This window comes from Pristiophorus japonicus, chromosome 13, assembly GCF_044704955.1.
Source record: "Pristiophorus japonicus isolate sPriJap1 chromosome 13, sPriJap1.hap1, whole genome shotgun sequence".
Taxonomy (NCBI): domain Eukaryota; kingdom Metazoa; phylum Chordata; class Chondrichthyes; family Pristiophoridae; genus Pristiophorus; species Pristiophorus japonicus.
The window spans coordinates 106,135,112-106,157,263 of NC_091989.1; the positions used below are offsets into that span (position 1 = coordinate 106,135,112).

At 45.7% G+C, this 22,152-nt stretch overlaps 1 long non-coding RNA gene across 1 annotated transcript in view; it reads right to left on the reverse strand.

Annotated features, from left to right (window-relative positions):
• Positions 1-2,387: 2,387 nt before the first annotated feature.
• The window catches only part of LOC139278063 (uncharacterized), a 62,404-nt gene continuing 42,639 nt past the window's right edge, over positions 2,388-22,152 (reverse strand). The window contains exon 3 of the long non-coding RNA XR_011596216.1: positions 2,388-2,522. This is a non-coding gene — a long non-coding RNA (uncharacterized lncRNA). The remainder of the gene's footprint in view (positions 2,523-22,152) is intronic.

Sequence of the window (22,152 nt, forward strand, 5' to 3'; positions counted from 1 at the left end):
TCTAAGGATAAGGAGTAAGCCATTTAGGGCTTAAATGAGGAAAAACTTCTTCACTCAGAGAGTTGTTGATGCCAGTTCATTGGATATATTCAAGTGGGAGTTAGATATGGCCCTTATGGCTAAAGGGATCAAGGGGTATGGAGAAAAAGCGGGGAAAGGGGTACTGAGGTGAATGATCTTATTGAATGGTGGTGCAGGCTCGAAGGGCCGAATGGCCTACTCCTGCACCTATTTTCTATGTTTCTATGTCAAGCTAACCGGTCTATAATTCCCCGTTTTTTCTCTCCCACCTTTTTTTAAAAAGTGGTGTTACATTAGCTACCCTCCAGTCCATAGGAACTAATCCAGAGTCGATAGACTGCTGGAAAATGATCACCAATGCATCCACTATTTCTAGGGCCACTTCCTTAAGTACTCTGGGATGCAGACTATCAGGCCCTGGGGATTTATCAGCCTTCAATCCCATCAATTTCCCTAACACAATTTCCTAACTAATAAGGATTTCCTTCAGTTCCTCCTTCTTGCTAGACCCTCGGTCCCCTAGTATTTCCGGAAGGTTATATGTGTCTTCCTTCGTGAAGATAGAACCAAAGTATTTGTTCAATTGGTCTGCCATTTCTTTGTTCCCCATTATAAATTCACCTGATTCTGACTGCAAGGTGTGTTAAAAAGTGTGTTAAAAATATTGCATTCCTAATGATTCCCTTAAGCATCTTTCCCGTGCCTGATGTCAAACTGATGGGCCTATAGTTACTAGGGTTTGTCGTGTCTCCTTATTTAAAAGATGGGGGCTACAATAGCCTCCTTCCAGTCTATGGGAACTCTTCCAGAATGCAGTGAGCAATTAAAAATATGGGCAAGGAGCTCACACAGCACATGTACCATCTCCCCGAGGACCCTCAGGTGTATATCATTCAGACTAGCTGCTCTATCCATTTTCAGATTCTTAATTCTGTCTAATACAAAATGTTCATCTATGTTAATTAGTTTTATTATTAACATCATCATCATTATTAACAGTCGCGCATCATCTTCAAGAGTGAAGACAATGCAAAGTACTCATTTAATATTTCCTAGTAACTTGTCCTCGAGCACTTTCAATGGCCCAGTACAATCTCTGACAGTTCTCTGACTCTTCACACAACTGAAGAAGCTTTGCCCATTACTTCCTCAATTGACTGCAATCCTCTTTTCCATTATCCTTTTAGCCGATCTAATAGCAGCCACCATTTTCTTTAGCTGTTCCTTCTACTAGTTGAGTGTTAGATCAATCAAAGGTTGGCCCAGGTCATATACATTACGAAAGGTAAGATAACTTTTCCCCTATTCATAATCTCCAACAATGTTTATTATCCTACCACCATAGTGGCAGGTAAGTGGCTGGAGCCACAACTATAAATATATGTTTTTCAATTTTACGTCTTAAACAAAAACTGCGACTGATGGTGAACTTTGTAAAAATGAATACTATAAACTTTGTAAATGTGAGTTGTCATTTAGATTGACTGTATCTTTTTTTTAAAAGTCTCTTGCTTGTTTTCTTGAATTTTGATCATTCTCAAAATAATTTTTTTGAATGATTTTCTCTGAGTTTACCAGGGTTTTTTGAGGTTCAATTCCCCCTCCCCCTCCGCACTGATTTTCTTCCTTTGTTTTATGCTAAGAGCCTTTAAGAATTGTTGGAACCGGAGAGCACCCCCTAACTGTAGGATTCTCCCTCTACGCAATGTGTTGTGTGCTGAGATTGCCACTAATTTATTTAAACCAGCTGACATTGTGGTGCAAGACCATCTTACTGAGTCACACACACACACACACACACACACACACACACTCACACACACACACGGTGCTTAAGGAGCAGTGCTCCCAGTGCCTCTGCACTGGGGCGGCATTTTGTCACCACTGTTTTCCCTCCCTTGCCATGTTTCACTATATTCTGCATTAATTTTCTTGTTTCCTCTTTCCCTGGAAGTCTACATCTCTTAGATTATATTTGGTATGTCCAAATCTGTCAGTCCTTTGTGTTCTGCTGTTGGGCAGGTCCTAACTCAAGTCTCACACATGAGATTCTTCATACTAGGGAAGTTAGTTTCATTTGCATTCCTCATGGTTTTTATCTTTGGAGCACCTTCTCCACCCGAACCCATTGGATGTAAGTAATGTTCAAGCACAACATCCTATTCTTCTCTTGAATAAAGCTGTGCCTATCCCAAAATCATTCCTTTTCAATTCTTCACATTTTTTATCTGCACTATCATTAGAGCCTATGTGTAATTAACACAACTTCCCTTTGTTATCGAGTAATACAGGATTGATGAGATTGCCTTATCTTCTTTGTTCATCATCCTATCTCAGCACAACGTCATGCACCATTACTTGCCTTAAACCCATAGCCATATTCCTCTCCCCCTTGTGAAATGCCTTTGCAGGAGATGTTGATTGGAGAATTGGGATTGCAATGTTGTGGCCCAATCTCTGACGTGTGCAGCTTGCAAGCTCGGCTTTCTTGGGTAGTTTCACTGGAGAAATATAGCACAACGTTAACAGTGAATCTCTGAGTCCTATATTTTTTATAAGCAGTTAACATTTCCTTGCTTTGACTATACACTTCCCCACATATGTACAAATTCACTTTCACCAGTGTATGTCCTTAATGAACTTTCTACAAGCCTCAAACTTTACTACTAAAATATTAGGGAAGAGTGTCAGCTGTGGCTTAGTGGGTAGCACTCTTGCCTCTTGAGTCAAAAGGTTGTGGGTTCAGGTCCCACTCCAAAGACTTGAGCACATAAATCTAGGTTGACACTCTAGTGCAGTGCTAAGGGAATGCTGCACTGTCGGAGGTGCTGTCTTTCAGAAGAGACGTTAAACCTAGGCCCTGACTGCTCTCTCAGGACGGCGAAAAAGATCCCATGGCATAATTTCGAAGAAAGGCAAGTGAGTTATCCTTGGAGTCCTGGCCAATTTATCCCTCAATCAGCATAACAAAAACAGATTATCTGGTCATTATCACATTGCTGTTTGTGGGAGCTTGCCTGTGTGCAAATTGGCTGCCGTGCTTCCTACAATACAACAGTGACTACATTCCAAAAGTACTTCATTGGCTGTAAAGTGCTTTGAGACATCTGGTAGTCATGCAGGTCTTTCTTCCTTTGGTCCAGTATGAATGTCCATATCAGGACCCGTCCCAGTTAACAAAACAATATCATTGAGGATACTATGATTAAGATGCTAGTATTGGGACACCAGGGTTAAAGCTGACTGGGTGTAAAACATAGGAACAAATTATTGCAGAGCAGAACATTATAAAAAGTGTAACAATTTGGAGGATTTAAGTTTGAAAGTCAGCAGTTTTTGTAATATTTTCTCAATAACAGCTGGTAATCTCAATGCAGACTGTGCAAAATATTTTAGTCACACTTCCTCTTACTGTGGCACATGCGGCCTCTATTAAGTGATTCATGCTGCAATTTTTGGAGTTTTGAAGGAACTATTAGACATCTGTGGTATTTGGCATTGGCTGACATAATTGAGTGACAACTAACTGGTTGGCACAAGCTATCTAAAGCCCTTTCCCAGAACATTACTAGATCAGGAATAGAATGGGTTAGAGGGAGATATCTACAATGCCTCATCAAGCACTTGTAGGTCAGGTACAATGCAGGTTATAAACAGGGTTGTGTATAGAAGAACTCCATGAGGCTGAGTACTATGAGCTAAACTTAGTGTGACCTTAGTCTTCTTTATTACAACTCCAGAGTGCCTAAACATGGCAGCCAACCCTTTATACTGGCCCTGCACATGTGTGCAGGTGACCATTAGGACTCCAACAGTCTGGTGGCAATTATTGCATAGTTACATACATAACATTAGTCCCCGCCAAAGTCTTCGGTACAAGTTATTTACAAGTTGAGGTGATCCGGAGCCCTTCGCTCCCTGGTTGATCATCTAATTTCAAACCCTGGCGTGTGTGAGTTGGCTGGACCATTGCTGCACTGCATCGCGGCTGGTCTGGCTGGACTGTTAGGAATGGTGGGTTCATCCTCGTGATTGACAGCAAGGTCGATTGCTGGTTTGGTGTGAGTTGGTGGATCGTCGATGGTGATGTCCTCTTCAAGTCGTTCCTGGTTGTCAGTAAATCACAATTTGGTCTGATCTAAATGCTTTCTGCATGTTTGGCCATTTAACAGTTGGATTATAAACACCCTATTCACTTCCTTGGCCAAAATAATGCCAGCAACCCACTTGGGACCATGACCATAATTCAGGACAAACACAGGGTAGTTAACATCAATGTCTTGTGAAACAGCTGCGCGATCGTGGTACATGTTCTGCCAGTTTCGCTGGGTTTCCACGTGATCATTAAGATCCGGGTGGACTAGGGAGAGCCTGGTTTTGAGGGCTCTCTTCATTAACAATTCTGCCGGGGGAACCCCGGTGAACGAGTGGGGTCGCGTCCGGTAACTGAGCAGAATGCGAGACAAGTGGGTCTGCAGGGAGCCGTCCGTCACGCGTTTCATGCTCTGCTTGATTGCTTGGACTGCCCACTCTGCTTGACCATTAGACACGGGCTTAAACGGAGCAGACCTTACATGCTTGATGCCATTGCGGGTCATAAACTCGTTGAATTCTGAGCTGGTGAAACATGGTCCATTGTCGCTGACAAGGACGTCGGGCAAGCCATGGGTGGCGAACATGGCCCGGAGGCTTTCAATGGTGGCTGTAGACATGCTGGATGACATGATTGCACATTCAATCCATTTGGAGTAAGCGTCCACAACTACTAAAAACATCCTTCCTAGAAAGAGGCCGGCAAAATCTATGTGGATCCTGGACCACGGTTTGGAGGGCCATGACCACAGACTCAGTGGAGTCTCCCTTGGTGCATTGCTCAGTTGCGAGCAAGTGTTGCACTGATGCATAGATGACTCCAAGTCCAAGTCAATGCCGGGCCACCAAACATGCGACCTGGCAATTGCCTTCGTCATGACAATGCCTGGGTGGGTACTGTGTAGGTCGCGTATAAAAGTTTCCCTCCCTTTTTTTGGCAAAACCACATAATTACCCCATAAGAGACAATCCGACTGGATGGACATTTCATCTTTGCGTTGGTGAAATGGCTTAATTTCATCTTGCATTTCCCCGGGAACGGCCAACAGGTTCCCATTTAGGACACAACTCTTTACTAATGATAGCACAGGATCCTGGCTGGTCCAGGTCCTGATCTGGCGAGCTGTGACGGGTGACCCCTTGCTCTCAAAAGCATCCATAACCAGTAGCAAGTCTGCAGGCTGCGCCATTTCAACCCCAGTGGTGGGTAATGGTAACTGGCTGAGAGCATCGGCACAATTTTCAGTGCCTGGTCTGTGGCGGATAACATAGTCATAAGCGGATAATGTTTGTACCCATCTTTGGATGCGGTACGAAGCATTGGATGCGGTACGAACCTTTGCTCTCTGAAAACAGCGAAATGACCGGCTTGTGGTCAGTTTCAAGCTCAAACCAAAGTCCAAATAGGTATTGGTGCATTTTCTTAACCCCATATACACATGCTAACGCCTCTTTCTCAACCATAATATAGGCTCTCTCAGCCTTAGACAGACTTCTAGATGCATATGCAACTGGTTGGAGGTTACCCGATACATTGGCTTGCTGTAACACACAGCATGCCCCGTACGATGAGGTGTCACAAGCTAGAACTAAACGTTTACATGGGTCATAATGTACAAGTAACTTATTTGAACATAGCAGGTTCCTGGCCTTCTCAAAGGCTGTGTCTTGAGATTTGCCCCAAACCCAGTCGTCATCCTTACATAGCAACATGTGCAAAGGCTCTAACAATGTGCTCAACCCGGGTAGAAAGTTATCGAAATAGTTGAGGAGTCCCAGGAACGAACGCAGCTCCGTCATAGTCTGTGGTCTGAGTGCATTCTTGATGGCCTCTGTCTTTGAGTCTATGGGTCTGATGCCGTCTGCTGCAATCTTTCTCCCCAAAGATTCGTCTTCTGGCGTCAGGAAAACACACTTGGAGCATTTCAGCCTGAGTCCCACTCTATCTAGGTGACTTAGAACCTCTTCCAGGTTATGTAGATGTTCTGTGGTGTCACAACCAGTGATCACTTTGTCATCTTGAAACACAACGGTGCACGGAACAGATTTCTTCAAACTCTCCATGATTCTCTGGAAAATGGCTGCAGCTGAGCAAATCCCGAACGAGCACCTGTGGTATATAAACAGCCCTCTGTGTGTGTTGATGCACATTAGTCTTTTTGAAGATTCAGCTGGCTACTGTGTCATGTAGGCAGAGGTTAGGTCCAACTTGGTGAACGACTTCCCCCCGCTAACGTTGCAAACAGGTCATCTGCCTTGGGCAGCGGGTACTGGTCCTGTAGTGAGACTCGGTTAATTGTTACCTTGTAGTCTCCGCAGATTCTGACTGTGCCATCACTTTTCAACACCAGGACAATTGGACTGGCCCACTCGTTGAACTTGACTGGCGATATGATTCCTTTGCATTGGAGTCTGTTCAGTTCGATCTCGACTTTCTCCCTCATGTACAGAACCGCCCGAGCCTTGTGATAAGAACATAAGAACATAAGAACATGTTAAAAAAAGGGGGCAGACAAAAGGCAGGTAACTATAGGCCGGTTAGTTTAACATCTGTAGTGGGGAAAATGCTTGAAGCTATCATTAAGGAAGAAATAGCGGGACATCTAGATAGGAATAGTGCAATCAAGCAGACGCAACATGGATTCATGAAGGGGAAATCATATTTAACTAATTTACTGGAATTCTTTGAGGATATAATGAGCATGGTGGATAGATGTGTACCGATGGATGTGGTGTATTTAGATTTCCAAAAGGCATTCGATAAGGTGCCACACAAAAGGTTACTGCAGAAGATAAAGGTACGCGGAGTCAGAGGAAATGTATTAGCATGGATAGAGAATTGGCTGGCTAACAGAAAGCAGAGAGTCGGGATAAATGGGTCCTTTTCGGGTTGGAAATCGGTGGTTAGTGGTGTGCCACAGGGATCGGTGCTGGGACCACAACTGTTTACAGTATAGATGACCTAGAAGAGGGGACAGAGTGTAGTGTAACAAAATTTGCAGATGACACAAAGATTAGTGGGAAAGCGGGTTGTGTAGAGGACACAGAGAGGCTGCAAAGAGATTTAGATAGATTAAGCGAATGGGCAGATGGAATACAATGTCGGAAATGTGAGGTCATCCACCTTGGAAAAAAAAACAGTAAAAGGGAATATTATTTGAATGGGGAGAAATTACAACATGCTGCGGTGCATAGGGATCTGGGGGTCCTTGTGCATGAATCCCAAAAAGCTAGTTTGAAGGTGCAGCAGGTAATCAGGAAGGCGAATGGAATGTTGGCCTTCATTGCGAGAGGGATGGCGTACAAAAGCAGGGAGATCCTGCTGCAACTGTACAGGGTATTGGTGAGGCCGCACCTGGAGTACTGCGTGCAATTTTGGTCACCTTACTTAAGGAAGGATACACTAGCTTTGGAGGGGGTACAGAGACGATTCACGAGGCTGATTCCGGAGATGAGGGGATTACCTTATGATGATAGATTGAGTAAACTGGGTCTTTACTCGTTGGAGTTCAGAAGGATGAAGGGTGATCTTGTAGAAACATTTAAAATAATGAAAGGGATAGACAAGATAGAGGCAGAGAGGTTGTTTCCACTGGTCGGGGAGACTAGAACTAGGGGGCACAGCCTCAAAATACAGGGGAGCCAATTTAAAACCGAGTTGAGAAGGAATTTCTTCTCCCAGAGGGTTGTGAATCTGTGGAATTCTCTGCCCAAGGAAGCAGTTGAGGCTAGCTCATTGAATGTATTCAAATCACAGATACATAGATTTTTAACCAATAAGGGAATTAAGGGTTATGGGGAGCGGGCGGGTAAGTGGAGTTGAGTCCACGGCCAGATCAGCCATGATCTTGTTGAATGGCGGAGCAGGCTCGAGGGGCTAGATGGCCTACTCCTGTTCCTAATTCTTATGTTCTTATGTTCTTACATTTCTAGCCAGCTTCTGCCGAACAGCGTTGGGCCATTGCCTGGAACAATCCACAATGATAGGTCATACACAACTCCATCATACGATACCTTCACTGCCGCACTTCCAATGACTAGTATGAGCTCTTTGATGTAGGCACACAGCTTTGCATTAATCGGGTTCAGTTTGGGCCTTTGTGCTTTATTGCCCCACAGTTTTATCGAAAGCCTTCTGGCTCATTAATCAAATCCATGGATACTGGAACTCCATTTAATTTGACTTTTGGCATTATAGGAGGGCTCTTGGTGGTGAAGGTATGTACCCCATACACTTTGTCCTCGGGTTGAGTTGCCTGTGCTGCGTGATCCATGCCGGATCGATCAACCTCTGCCACGTGGTATGTCGCAGCACGTTTGCACATTCACTAGAGGTGCCACATCGTTGCGCAGCCTTTGCACACGTAGTGCTTGAATCGACATTGATGGGCCCGGTGATTACCCCCGCAACGCCAACACGCTGCTAATGGATTCTCATTTTCTCCCGATGGCAGACTCTTGAGTCATCACAGGTCTTGTAGCCACAGATGTATAGGCCCTGCCATATGCAGTACGGCCTGTTAGCGACTTCATTTTATGCACAGTACTTGCTGGTGAGCTTCGATGTTGAGAAGATATGTGTTTGGTGTTATCGTTCGTGGCCATGCATGCCTGGGCGATCGCGATGGCCCTGCTCATGTCTAGGGTTTCGGCAGCCAGCAGCTTTTGAAGAATGACCTCATGGCTGATGCCCAGCATGAAAAAATCCTGCAGCATTTGCCCCAATGCAGCTCCAAAATTGCAAGGCCCCGCGAGGCGTCTCAGGTCGGCGCTATAATCCGCCTCGTCCTGGCCCTGGAGCGATGATGCATGTAAAAACGATATCTGGCTATGAGGATACTCTCCTTTGGCTTGAGGTGGTCCCGAACCAGCGTTCACAACTCTGTATATTCCTTCGCCGTTGGTTTGTCGGTGCAAGCAGATTCTTGATGAGGCCGTATATTTTAGGCCTACAGACGGTGAGGAGAACTGCCCTGCGCTTGGCCGTATTCGTGTCTCCTTCCAGCTCGTTGGCCACAAAGTACTGGTCGAGACGCTCGACGAAGGCTTCCCAATCATCACCCTCTACGAATCTCTCTAATATTCCAACGGCAGCCATGGTTGCGTGAAGGTTCATATTGTTACTCATCGCCAATTGTTGTGTATAGAAGAACTCCACGAGGCTGAGTACTGTAAGCTAAACTTAGTGTGACCTTAGTCTTCTTTGTTAATCAACATGGCAGCCAACCTTTTATACTGGTCCTGCACATGTGTGCAGGTGACCATTAGGATTCCAACAGTCGTGCCCTCTGGTGGCAAGTATTGCATAGTTACATACATAACAAACAGTGTTTATACTTTGCTCCAGCAACACACCCTAATTTGAACCTCAAAAGATGCCCCTTACTGCAGCAGAGCAACATTTCCACAAACCCACCAACTGTTCATGTGGCCTCTTTGAGCGTGATTGCCAAACGAGTGCAGTCCAGGATGTGATACAATATTGCAGCTGTGTTTGACAGGCTATGGAGAAAATATATTGTTTGCTCTAATTTTATCGTTTTTCACTAAAGAAAAGCAGGAAGTATTGATGAGATGCAGATTTAATCCAAGCAAGAAAATAGATACATTAAAAATAAGACAGAAAAGCCAAAACCTTACATGTAAGACCATACTGAAGGCATTTTGGGTCTACAACACTGACGACACTTCAAAAGTACTTCATTGGCTGTCAAGTGCTTTGTGATACCCTAAGGTTGTGAAAGGTGCTATAGAAATCTAAGTCTTTTCTATTTTAAAAAAAAATTGGTCTTTGGTAAAAGTGTGAAACGAGTGATGGTAATTCGGCAGCTCGTTTTACACCACGCCTGATTTTACTTTCTTGGTTACAGTATAAAACAGGTTGCTGATTCGCTATCATCCATTTCACGCTTTCCTCATTACAGCTTCAAAAACCCTGTTAATTGGTCCCATGACAGAGCTTATGCTTTATTTGCCTGCTCCCTAATGGCACTCAGCTCACCCTTATCCACTGTCCTGGCCTGTTGAAATTGGATTCTCAAAGCTAAGTTGATTCTAAAATGGAGCTGGTTGAGTGTGGTCAATGCTTCGATGCTAGGGATGTTGGCTCGAGCGAGAACACCGACATTGGTGCCTCTGTCCTGCCAATGGATTTGCAGGATCTGGTGGTACTTCTCCAGCGCTTTGAGGTATCTGCTGTATATAGTCCACGTCTCTGAGCCATATAGGAGGGCAGGAATCACTACTGTCCTGTAGACCATGAGCTTGGTGTCGGATTTGAGGGCTTAGTCTTCAAACACTCTCTTCCTCAGGTGACTGAAGGCTGCGCTGGCACACTGAAGGCAATGTTGGACCTCGTCATCAATGTCTGCTCTTGCTGACAGGCTCCCGAAGTATAGAAAATGGTTCATGTTGTCCAAGGCCTCATTGTGGATTTTGGTAATTGGGGGGCAGTGCTGTGTGGTGGGATCAGGTTGGTAGAGGACATTAGTCTTATGGATGTTTAGCGTAAGGCCCATGCTCTCGTATGCCTCGGTGAAGGTTGGCAGGCCACATCGTCCGTGATATGTCCTTGCTATACAGTATAAATGCAGACGAGGCCCATACTTGAGAGAAGGTCACTCTGTGACCAGTTACCTTTATTACCAAGACCTCAAATGATGAAGGTGGGTGGAGCTTCCCATTTTATACCTGAAAGTCCAAGTTAGGAGTGTCTCCCACAAGTTCACCTCCTTGTGGTCAATGTTCTCAAGGTGTACAACTTTGGTCAGCTTATACATGGGTTACAATGATAATTGAATACATCACATCATCTCCCCCCCAAAGTCTTATTGGGATCACAGGTTAAGTCTTTCTGGTGGTTTACGCTCCCTTGTAGAGCGCCTGAGTTGGGGCTCTGGTTGTTGCACGCTGGCCTGAGTGTCTGCTGTTTGCGGTGCCTCAGGCCTGTCCGGACTGCACACAGTGACTGGGCTCTCCTCCGCTTGGTTTCGGTATTCGGTCACCTGTGGTGGAGTAAACTCTACGCCGTGTTCTTCCTCTGCTTCTTCTATGGGGTTGCTGAATCTCCTTTTAGTTTGATCCATGTGTTTGCGGCAGATTAGTCCATTGGCAAGTTTAACTACCAAAACCCTATTCCTCTCTTTGGCAATCACAGTGCCTGCAAGCCATTTGGGCCCTACAGCGTAATTAAGGACAAAAATAGGGTCATTGACATCAATACATCCCGCCCTCGCATTCCTGTCATGGTAGTCACATTGTGACTGACGCCTGCTCTCAACAATTTCTTTCATGGTGGGGTGTATAAGGGATAACCTGGCTTTGAGTGACCTTTTCACTAGCAGTTCTGCGGGTGGAACCCCTGTGAGCGAGTGTGGTCGGGATCTATTGGCCAACAGGAGGCTTTGTAGAGAACCCCGTTGGATTCTGAGCATCCCCTGTTTGATTATCTGCATTGCTCGTTCCGCCTGGCCGTTTGAGGCCGGCTTGAACGGTGCCGTTCTGACATGGTTGATTCCATTGCCTGCCATGAAGTCCTGGAATTCGGTGCTTGTGAAGCACAGGCCATTGTCGCTGACCAAGACATCCAGTAGACCATGGGCGGCGAACATTGTCTTTGGACTTTCTACCATGGCAGAGGATGTGCTTGAATTTAAAATGGCACACTCAATCCATTTGGAGTAGGCATCTACTACAACCAAAAACATTTTTCCCATGAAAGGACCTGCGTAGTCCACATGGATGCATGACCATGGCTTGGTGGGCTAGGACCAGGAGCTGAGGGGGGCTTCCCGGGGTGCGTTGCCCAGCTGAGCACACGTGTTGCACCTGCGAACACAAAGTTCCAGGTCTGCATCTATCCCTGGCCACCAAAAGTGTGACCTGGCAATTGCCTTCATCATGACAATGCCCGGGTGCTCATTGTGAAGTTCTCTGATAAACACCTCTCTGCCCATCTGGGGCATGACTACTCGGTTTCCCCATAGTGGCAATCGGCCTGAATCCAGAGTTCATCCTTGCGCCTATGAAACGGTTTAAATTTCTCAGGGCATGTCCCGTACGCGGCTGCCCAGTCCCCATTCAGGACACATTTCTTAACTAAAGACAGTAGCGGGTCTTTATTTGTCCAGTCTTTAATCTGACAGGCTGTCACAGGTGAGCCTTCGCTTTCGAAAGCTTCAACAGCCATGACCATCTTAGCATCATACTCAGTTGCCCCCTCAGTGGTGGCTAGTGGGAGCCTGCTGAGTGCATCGGCGCAGTTTTCAGGGCCCGGTCTGTGCCGAATTGTGTAGTCATAGGCGGCTAACGTGAGTGCCCACCTCTGTATGCGGGCCGATGCATTCGCATTTATGGCCTTGTTGTTGGCTAAAAGGGACGTTAGGGGTTTGTGATCTGTCTCCAGCTCAAATTTCCTGCCAAACAGGTACTGATGCATTTTTTTTAATGCATATACATATGCTAGCGCTTCCTTTTCTACCATCCCGTAGCCCCTTTCTGCCTGGGACAGACTTTTGGAGGCATAAGCTACCGGCTGTAACTGACCATTGGCATTCACATGCTGCAACACACACCCGAACCCATAGGATGACGCATCGCACGTTAAAACAAGTTTCTTACACGGGTCATATAACGTTAACAGTTTGTTGGAGCATAACAAATTGCGTGCTCTATCAAAAGCCCTTTCCTGGCTGTCCCCCCAGACCCAATCACAACCTTTGCGTAGGAGCATGTGGTAGCGGCTCTAGCAGCGTGCTCAATTTGGAAGAAAGTTACCAAAATAGTTCAGGAACCCCAGGAACGAATGCAGCAACATTGTGTTACGGGGTCTGGGTGCTCTCTGGATCGCTTCCGTTTTGGATACAGTAGGTCTGATCCCGTATGCTGCTACCCTCCTCCCCAGGAATTCTACCTCTGGAGCTAAGAAGACGCACTTCGCTTTTTTCAGTTGCAACCCTACCCGGTCCAGTCTGTGTAGCACCTCCTCCAGGTTGTGGAGGTGTTCTTCAGTATCGTGACCCATGATGAGGATGTCATCTTGATAAACCACCGTCCTTGGAATCGACTTGAGGAAGCTTTCCATATTTCACTGAAAGATCGCGGTGGCCGAACGAATCCTGAACGAGCATCTGTTATACTCAAACAACCCCTTGTGTGTCATGATGGTGGTCAGCTTCTTCGACTCACTTGCCAGCTCCTGGGTCATGTAAGCTGAGGTCAGGTCCAATTTTGAAAAAAGTTTGCCACCGGATAGCGTCGCAAAGAGGTCCTCCGCTCTCGGTAGCGGGTACTGGTCTTGGCGTGACACCCGATTGATGGTGGCCTTGTAATCGCCACATATCCTGACCGACCCATCCGCCTTGAGCACCGGCACGATTGGGCTCGACCAGTCACTGAATTCGACTGGCGAGATGATGCCTTCCCTCAGCAGGCGGTCCAATTCGCATTCTATCTTTTCCCGCATCACGTATGGCACCGCTCTGGCCTTGTGTTGTACTGGCCTGGTGTCCGGGTTTATGTGAATCACTACCTTGGCCCCATGAAAGTGCCAATGCCGGGTTGAAATAATGAGTCAAATTTGTCCAGGACCTGTGAGCATGGTACTCGCTCCACAGAAGAAATTGCATTGACATCGCCCCATTTCCAGTTCATGACAGCAAGCCAACTCCTCCCCAGTAGTGCGGGACCGTCCCCCGGGACAATCCAGAGTGGCAACCTGTTCTCCGAATCTTTGTGGGTCACGACTACCGTGGCGCTGCCTAGCATCGGAATGATCTCCTTTGTATATGTCCGTAGCTGTGCGTCAATCGGCAATAATTTTGGCCTCCTGGCCTTGGACACCCACAACCTTTCAAACTGTTTGATACTCATCAGGGACTGGCTGGCTCCCATGTCTAGCTCCATTAATACTGGGATACCATTGAGGAGGACTTTCATCATTATCGGTGGCGTCTTGGTATATGAACTGTATATGTACTCCACATGAACTCGCTGAACTACAGCTTCCAGCGATTTCCCCCAGTATTCATTTGGCCTCGTAGGGCTTACATCGGGCCCATCTTCCTCGTACATCAACCTGGCTGCAGGCTTCCTGCACCTATGCGCCATGTGACCACTGACGTTGCAGTTTCTGCAGGTATATTGCTGATACCTGCAAGCTCTGGCTGGGTGTTTGCCTCCACACCTCCAGCAAAAGCTGGAGGCCCCATTGTTGGAAACAAATGGTCCATTACCAGTAGATCGTCTCTGACTGTCTCTGTAACTGTCCTTAAGCGCACCATTAACAGGTGTCGATGGCCCCATTACTGGCTGCATTGTCCATTGCGATGGCATGAATCGCTGTTCAGCTAGCCATTGTCTCTGTTGAATTCCCCCTTTGGGTTCGACTACATGCTGGGATTGCCCTTGTCTGTCTAAAGAACTGTGTGCCGCATTAACAATGTTGACTCCATGGTCGTTTGCCGCATTTGAGCCAAGATTTTTGTCATACATCATTCTGGTCTCTTCCTCCCCTGAGATAAATGTCTGGGTTAACAGAGCCGCCGCTTCCAAGGTCAAGTCTTTGGTCTCAATCAGTTTCCTGAAAACCCCAGCGTGCCCGATGCCCTCAATAAAAAAAGTCTCGCAGCATCTCCGCTCTGCATGCATCTGGGAACTTACATAGGCTCGCCAGTCGCCGGAGATCTGCCACGAAGTCCGGAACGCTTTGCCCTTCTCGCCACCGGTGCATGTAAAACCGGTGTCTCGCCATGTACATGCTGCTCGCCGGTTTAAGGTGTTCCCCGATCAACTTACTGAGCTCTTGTCTACCAGCTTCTCTGGCGCTAGAAGGTCCTTCATCAGGGAGTACGTTCTGGATCCACAAACTGTCAGGAGATGAGCCCTGCGTTTGTCGGCCGAATCCTGTCCCAACCATTCCTTCGTGACAAAACTTTGCTGTAGTCTCTCAATAAAGTTGTCCCAATCATCACTAACACAGTACCTCTCTTCTGTGCTGCTAGTGGCAATGCTCGCGTGGTTTAAATCCCAGTTTCTCGTCGCCAATGGTATGACCTTACTATGCAGTATAAATGCACATGAGGCCCATGTGATGAAGGTGGGTGGAGCTTCCCCTTTTATACCTGAAAGTCCAGGTTAGGAGTGTCTCCCACAAGTTCACCCCCTTGTGGTCAATGTTCTCAAGGTGTACAACTTAGGTCAGCTTATACATGGGTTACAATGATAGTTGAATTCATGACAGTCCGCATGCCCAACACGAGACTCCCATAGCAAACGCTCTATGCGGAGCTTCGACACGGCAAGCGAGCCCCAGGTGGGCAGAGGAAACAAGGACATCCTCAAAGCCTCCTTGACAAAGTGCAACATCCCCACCAACTCCTGGGATTCCCTGGCCCACGACTGCCCAAAGTGAAGAAGGAGCATCTGGGAGGGCGCTGAGCACCTCGAGTTCCATCGCCGAGAACAAGCAGAAAGCAAGCGTGGACTGCGGAAGGAGCGTGCGTCAATCCAGGCTCCCCAACCACCCTTTCCTTCAACCACAGTCAGCCCCACTTGTGACAGAGACTGTAGGTCCTGCATTTTACTTCTCAGTCACCTGAGAACTCACTTTTAGAGTGGAAGCAAGTCATCCTCGACTCTGAGGGACTGCCTATGATGATGATTCTAAACTTGCATTTTTGTGAAGAAGGAACATTAATATTCAGTTGCATTTTTCTCCAAGCACCAGTTTCTGATGTTGTGGAGGGATCCCCATTTGCATGTTGAGATTGTTCTTCACGAGCAGCAAACAAAGAGCCAAGGGTGGGAATTTCTTTGAGGGTCACAATTTTAATGAGAAAGACGAGTTGGCGAAGAAACATTAAATGCTCCTTGAGGTCCTACCTAGGTGTGTCAAAGAAGACAGGTCTTCTCCACCATTGCTTCAGAAGGCAGGTTGTCAGAGAACTATGCCAGCTATAATGGGCTCTGCAGACAGCATCTAGAACAGGAATGGGTCTTCTTGTACATGTGAAGGTTTTTATGTCACTGGATCCTTCCAAGCCATTGCAGTAGACACCTGCCAGATCAGCCCTTCTGTAGTGCACAGATGAATCAAGCAAGTTATGGACCCAATGTTTTCAAGAAGCAACACCTTTATCACTTTCCATATGGAAGGGAGGTACCAGTTGGCGAGGGAACAGAACCTTCAAAATGCTGGAAGAGTTCCTAAGGGTGTTATGGGATGGTTTTTATTTATGATTAGATGTTCTATCCATTACTCAAAATCCATAAAGTTCTTGAAATGTTGAGGTCAAACATTCATAGCTTTATTAAGCATACAGTGCATGCAATAGTACTTAAATACACACTTAAAAGACACTACTGATGATGGGGACTCAAATGAGTTGCAGTTCTGAGCTCAGTATTTTAGGCCGATCAAATAATTATTGCAGTCAACCACATTTTATACATTTCTCTTCATTCGACTATGTGACAATTCGAACATTTCTGCATTACATTATTATACCAAAAGTTAAAATAGAACTCTTTTACAATAACTTCAGTTAATAAACTGGTTTCTTTACCAACGGGTTCTTTTTTCATTGAGCTAATGAGATTGGTATAACTCTATTACTTTGTTACCTTATCAATAATTTTGTTCTTGTTACATAATTACTATTCCACCAAGTGAAACATTTAATTATAAGTATACCATTCAGCTCCAGCCATTTTCCCATTCTACAGAAACCTTAATGAAAAAAGATCATATTTATCCAGGTGTTTTCCTTATGCAGGACTAACTTTTGACTTGTGCCCATTACATCAGAGATTACAGTTCCCTGAAACTTAGGAAGCAGTATGCAATGACATGTCTTTAATTAAGTTCCCTTGTTAAGCAAGTGATTACTTCATGCTGCAATCTAGTAATGTTGTAGGGTCAGTCTCCGTTCAAAAGTTCAGTGATCACTACTTTAAAATTGACTCATTCTTCCTTGCTGAACAAACAAAGGCTAAAAGCTAGCATTACTATATTATAAACAAAAATTAATAATTGTATTACAACAACAACAGCAACAAATTATGTAGCGCCTTTAACGTCCCAAGGTGCTTCACCGCATGTTATAAAGCAAAATTTGACACGAGTCACATAAGGAGAACTAAGGCAGATGAAAAAAAACTTGGTCAAAGAGATAGGTTTTATGAAATGTCTTAAAGGAGGAAAGAGAGGTAGAGAGGTGGAGAGGTTTAGGGAGGGAATTCCAGAGCTTTGGGCCTAGGCAATTGAAGGCATGGCCACCAATGGTTGAGCGATTAAAATCAGGGATGCTCAAGAAGCCATAATTAGAGGAGCACAGATATCTCAGGGGGTTATGGGGCTGGAGGAGATTAAAGAAATAGGGAGGGGCGAGGGATTTGAAAACAAGACTGAAAATTTTAACTGGGAGCCAAGTAGGTCAGAGAGCACAGAGGTGATGGGTGAATGGGACTTGGTGCGAGTTCGGACATTGCAGCCAAGTTTTGGATGACCTCAAGTTTATATAGGGTAGAACGTGGGAGGCCAGCCAGGAGTGCATTGGAATAGTCAAATCTAGAGGTAACAAAAAAGCATGGATGAGGGTTTCAGCAGCAGATGAGCTGAGGTGGGGGTGGAGGTGGGCGATGTTACGGAGGTGGAAATAGGCGGTTTTAGTTATGCCGCGGATATGTGTTAGGAAGCTCATTTTAAGGTCAAATACGACACCAAGATTGCGAACAGTCTGGTTCAGCCTCAGACAGATGCTAGGGAGAGGGATGGAGTTGGTGGCTAGGGAACGGAGTTTGTGTCGGGGACCCAAGTCAATGGCTTTGGTTTTCTCAATATTTAATTTCTGCTCATCCAATTGTCAGACAAGCAGTCTGACAATTTAGAGACCGTGGAGATGAGGTAGAGCTGGGTGTCGTCAGTGTACACATGGAAACTGATGCTATGTTTTCGGATGATGTCGCTGAGGGGTAGCATGTAGATGAGCAATAGGAGAGGGCCAAGGGTAAATCCTTGGGAAACACCAGAGGTACATTGCAAGTCAATCTGATTAAACCTTTTCTTACAAGGGTACAGAGCATAATAGATGGCAGCCCTGTGGGTATCTGGCCAAATTGAACATAAACAATGCCTATTCAATTAATGTTCAGGTAGTGCCGAACGACAGAAACTTCATAACAAAGTGAACACCATTATGCAGGAAGAACATAAGATGCTTTCATTAAATGGCAGTCCACAGTGCCCTCATTATTTGACGGTTCACATAGAATGAATGGATAACTGCTGGGATACCAGAGCTATCCTCCGTGGACATGGCTTCTGACCCCATTGAGAAAGAGCAGAGGAACGTAAATAAGAAAAAACCTGCATCAAAATAGCTCCTTTCATGACCTCTGGATGTCCCAAAGCATTTTATAGCTAATTAAGTACTTTTGATGTGTAGTCACTATTGTAATGTAGGGAACCACAGCAGCCAATTTGTGCACAGCAAGCTCCCACAAACAGAAGTGAAATAAATGATCAGATAATCTGTTGTAGTGAGGCTGGTTGAGGGATAAATGTTGGCCGGGACACCAGGAAAACTCCCCCTGCTCTTCTTTACAATAATGCCATGAGATCTTTTATGTCCACCTGAGAGGGCAAATGGAGTCTCGGTTTAACATCTAATCCAAAAGACAGCATTGCAGCACTCCCTCAGTACTGCACTGAACTAACAACCAGGATTATGTGCTTAAGTCTCTGCAATGGGGCTTGAACCCACAACCTTCTGACACATGAGGCAGAAATTCTACCACTGAGCTAAAGCTGACACCTACACTGAGACTGCTGCGCTCAACTAGAATTTTTGTAGAGCATCAAAGGTCCTACTGTCTGCACCTCTTAGGCAGAATTTTCCAGCAAAAGTGTCTGAAATAATCACGGTCTGCTACAAATTTGCTTTCAAAAAGCTGCAGGACCAAGAGGAACACCAGTAATAAAGAAGGATGACTAACAGGATAAAGAAATGAGGAAGCAGGGAGGCCAAGGAGACTGATGAGGCAATCTCTCACAGAATTTTAAACACACAAGCAATTAAAATTGGCTGCTGTCCCACACCATTCCCACTTTCTTCTATTTTAACCTGCTCTTCTGAGCAGGCAACAAGGACACCTGCCTGAAGCCAGTGGGATCCTTCTTTAAATATGAAAATCAGTGTCAGGACTGCAATGTTTACTGGTGGTTCAAGCAGGAGAAGGCGTTGTGGCTTGAGTTTAACACTCTCCTTGTCTTCTTCAAGAGTTCATCCTACATAAACTCCAGTTCAGCTGGAACTCCTCCACCTATCTCGTTCTAGGTCTAGCTAACTTCCCTAGCCTCCCCAACCTTCAACTGCTATCCTTCCCAACCTCCAATGGCTCCTCGCCCCTGTAAGTTGACTTGCTCCAGGCTACATTGGAAACCGCGTTCAGCTCGATGTACCAGCTCACACTCTCTGCTCTTCTAACTCTGGCTTACTGTAGGGTCTCTCCACTCCGCCATCAGTAGTGGAGCCTTCAACCACCATGACCTGTCCTCTGTAATTCTCTTCCCAAACCTCTCTGTCTTATTTCCTTTCTCTTCACCTTCAATAACCACCTTCAAACCTATCTCTTCAGCCAATTAACTTCCTGAACTACTCTCCCAATTCTTGCTTGGTAACTTATCCCCAGTGATTCGTCTTGTGTTACATTAATAGTGATGCAAGTGGTTGCTGTTGTGCATGTGTGCATTTTCTGAAAGTTAAAGATCTCCTCCCCTTCTATGTATCTTCCTCTTCCATACACTTTTCCTTATGTCCTCTTCCGACCACTGTATGTCTTCACCTTGTCTTGTATGTTTCCTCTTCCGGTGCTCCTGCTCTAATGCTACTCTATATTTCTTCCCTCTTCTATCTCTCCTTCTCCATCCCTCATCCTATATTTCAATTTGTCCAAGACTCCTTCTCAATATCATAATCCTTCCCTCCTTTCCTTTATGACCTTTTCTTCAGCTGTCTTCATTATTTTCTCTCCAACATGTTCTGTACCTATTCATACTTTGCATAGAAACATAGAAAATAGCTGCAGGAATAGGCCATTCGGCCCTTTGAGCCTGCACTACCATTCAATAAGATCATGGCTGATCATTCACCTCAGTACCCCTTTCCTGCTTTCTCTCCATACCCCTTGATCCCTTTAGCCATAAGGGCCATATCTAACTCCCTCTTGAATATAGACATAGAAACATAGAAACATAGAAAAATAGGTGCAGGAGTAGGCCATTCAGCCCTTCGAGCCTGCACCACCATTCAATAAGATCATGGCTGATCATTCCTTCAGTACTTTCCTTTCCTGCTTTCTCTCCATACACCTTGATCCCCTTAACCGTAAGAGCCATATCTAACTCCCTCTTGAATATATCCAGTGAACTGGCATCAACAACTCTCTGCGGCAGGGAATTCCACAGGTTAACAACTCTCTGAGTGAAGAAGTTTCTCCTCATCTCAGTCCTAAATGGCCTACGCCTTATCCTAAGACTATGTCCCCTGGTTCTGGACTTCCCCAACATAGGGAACATTCTTCCCGCATCTAACTTGTCCAGTCCCGTCAGAATCTTGTATGTTTCTATGAGATCCCCTCTCATCCTTCTAAACGCCAGTGAATAAAGGCCCAGTTGATCCAGTCTCTCCTCATATGACAGCCCAGCCATCCCTGGAATCAGTCTGATGAACCTTCACTGCACTCCCTCAATAGCAAGAACATCCTTCCTCAGACTAGGAGACCAAAACTAAACACAATATTCCAGATGAGGCCTCACTGAGGCCCTGTACAACTGCAGTAAGACCTCCCTGCTTCTATATTCAAATCCCCTAACTATGAAGGCCAACATACCATTTGCCTTCTTCACCGCCTGCTGTACCTGCGTGCCCACTTTCAGTGACTGATGAACCATGACACTCAGGCCTCGTTGCACCTCCCCTTTTCCTAGTCTGCCGCCATTCAGATAATATTCTGCCTTCGTGTTTTTGCCCCCAAAATGGATAACCTCACATTTATCCACATTATACTGCAATGCCATGCATACGCCCACTCACCTAACCTGTCCAAGTCACCCTGCAGTCTCTTAGCATCCTCCTCACAGCTCACACCGCCACCCAGTTTAGTGTCATCTGCAAACTTGGAGATATTACACTCTATTCCTTCATTCAAATCGTTAATGTATATTGTAAAGAGCTGAGGTCCCAGCACTGAGCCCTGTGGCACTCCACTAAGTCACTGCCTGCCATTCTGAAAAGGGCCCGTTTATCCCGACTCTCTGCTTCCTGTCTGCCAACCAGTTCCCTATCCACGTCAGTATTTTACCCCCAATACCATGTGCTTTGACTTTGCACAACAATCTCTTGTGCAGTACCTTGTCTAAAGCCTTCTGAAAGTCCAAATACACCACATCCACTGGTTCTCCCTTGTCCACTCTGCTAGTTACATCCTCAAAAAATTCCAGAAGATTCGTCAAGCATGATTTCCCTTTCATAAATCCATGCTGACTTGATCCGATCCTGTCACCGCTTTCCAAATGCGCTGCTATTTCGTCCTTCATGATCGATTCCAACATTTTCCCCACTACTGATGTCAAGCTAACCGGTCTATAATTACCCGTTTTCTCTCTCCCTCCTTTTTTAAAAAGTGGTGTTACATTAGATACCCTCCAGTCCATGGGAACTCATCTAATGAACTGGCATCAACAACTTTCTGCGGTAGGGAATTCCACAGGTTAACAACTCTTGAGTGAAGAAGTTTCTCCTCATCTCAGTCCTAAATGGCCTACCCCTTATCCTAAGACTGTGTCCCCTGGTTCTGGACTTCCCCATCATCGGGAACATTCTTCCCGCATCTACCCTGTCCAGTCCCATCAGAATCTTGTAAGTTTCTATGAGATCCTCTCTCATCCTTCTAAACTCCAGTGTCTAAATGCCCAGTTGATTCAGTCTCTCCTCATATGTCAGTCCCGCCATCCCGGGAATCATTCTGGTGAACCTTCGC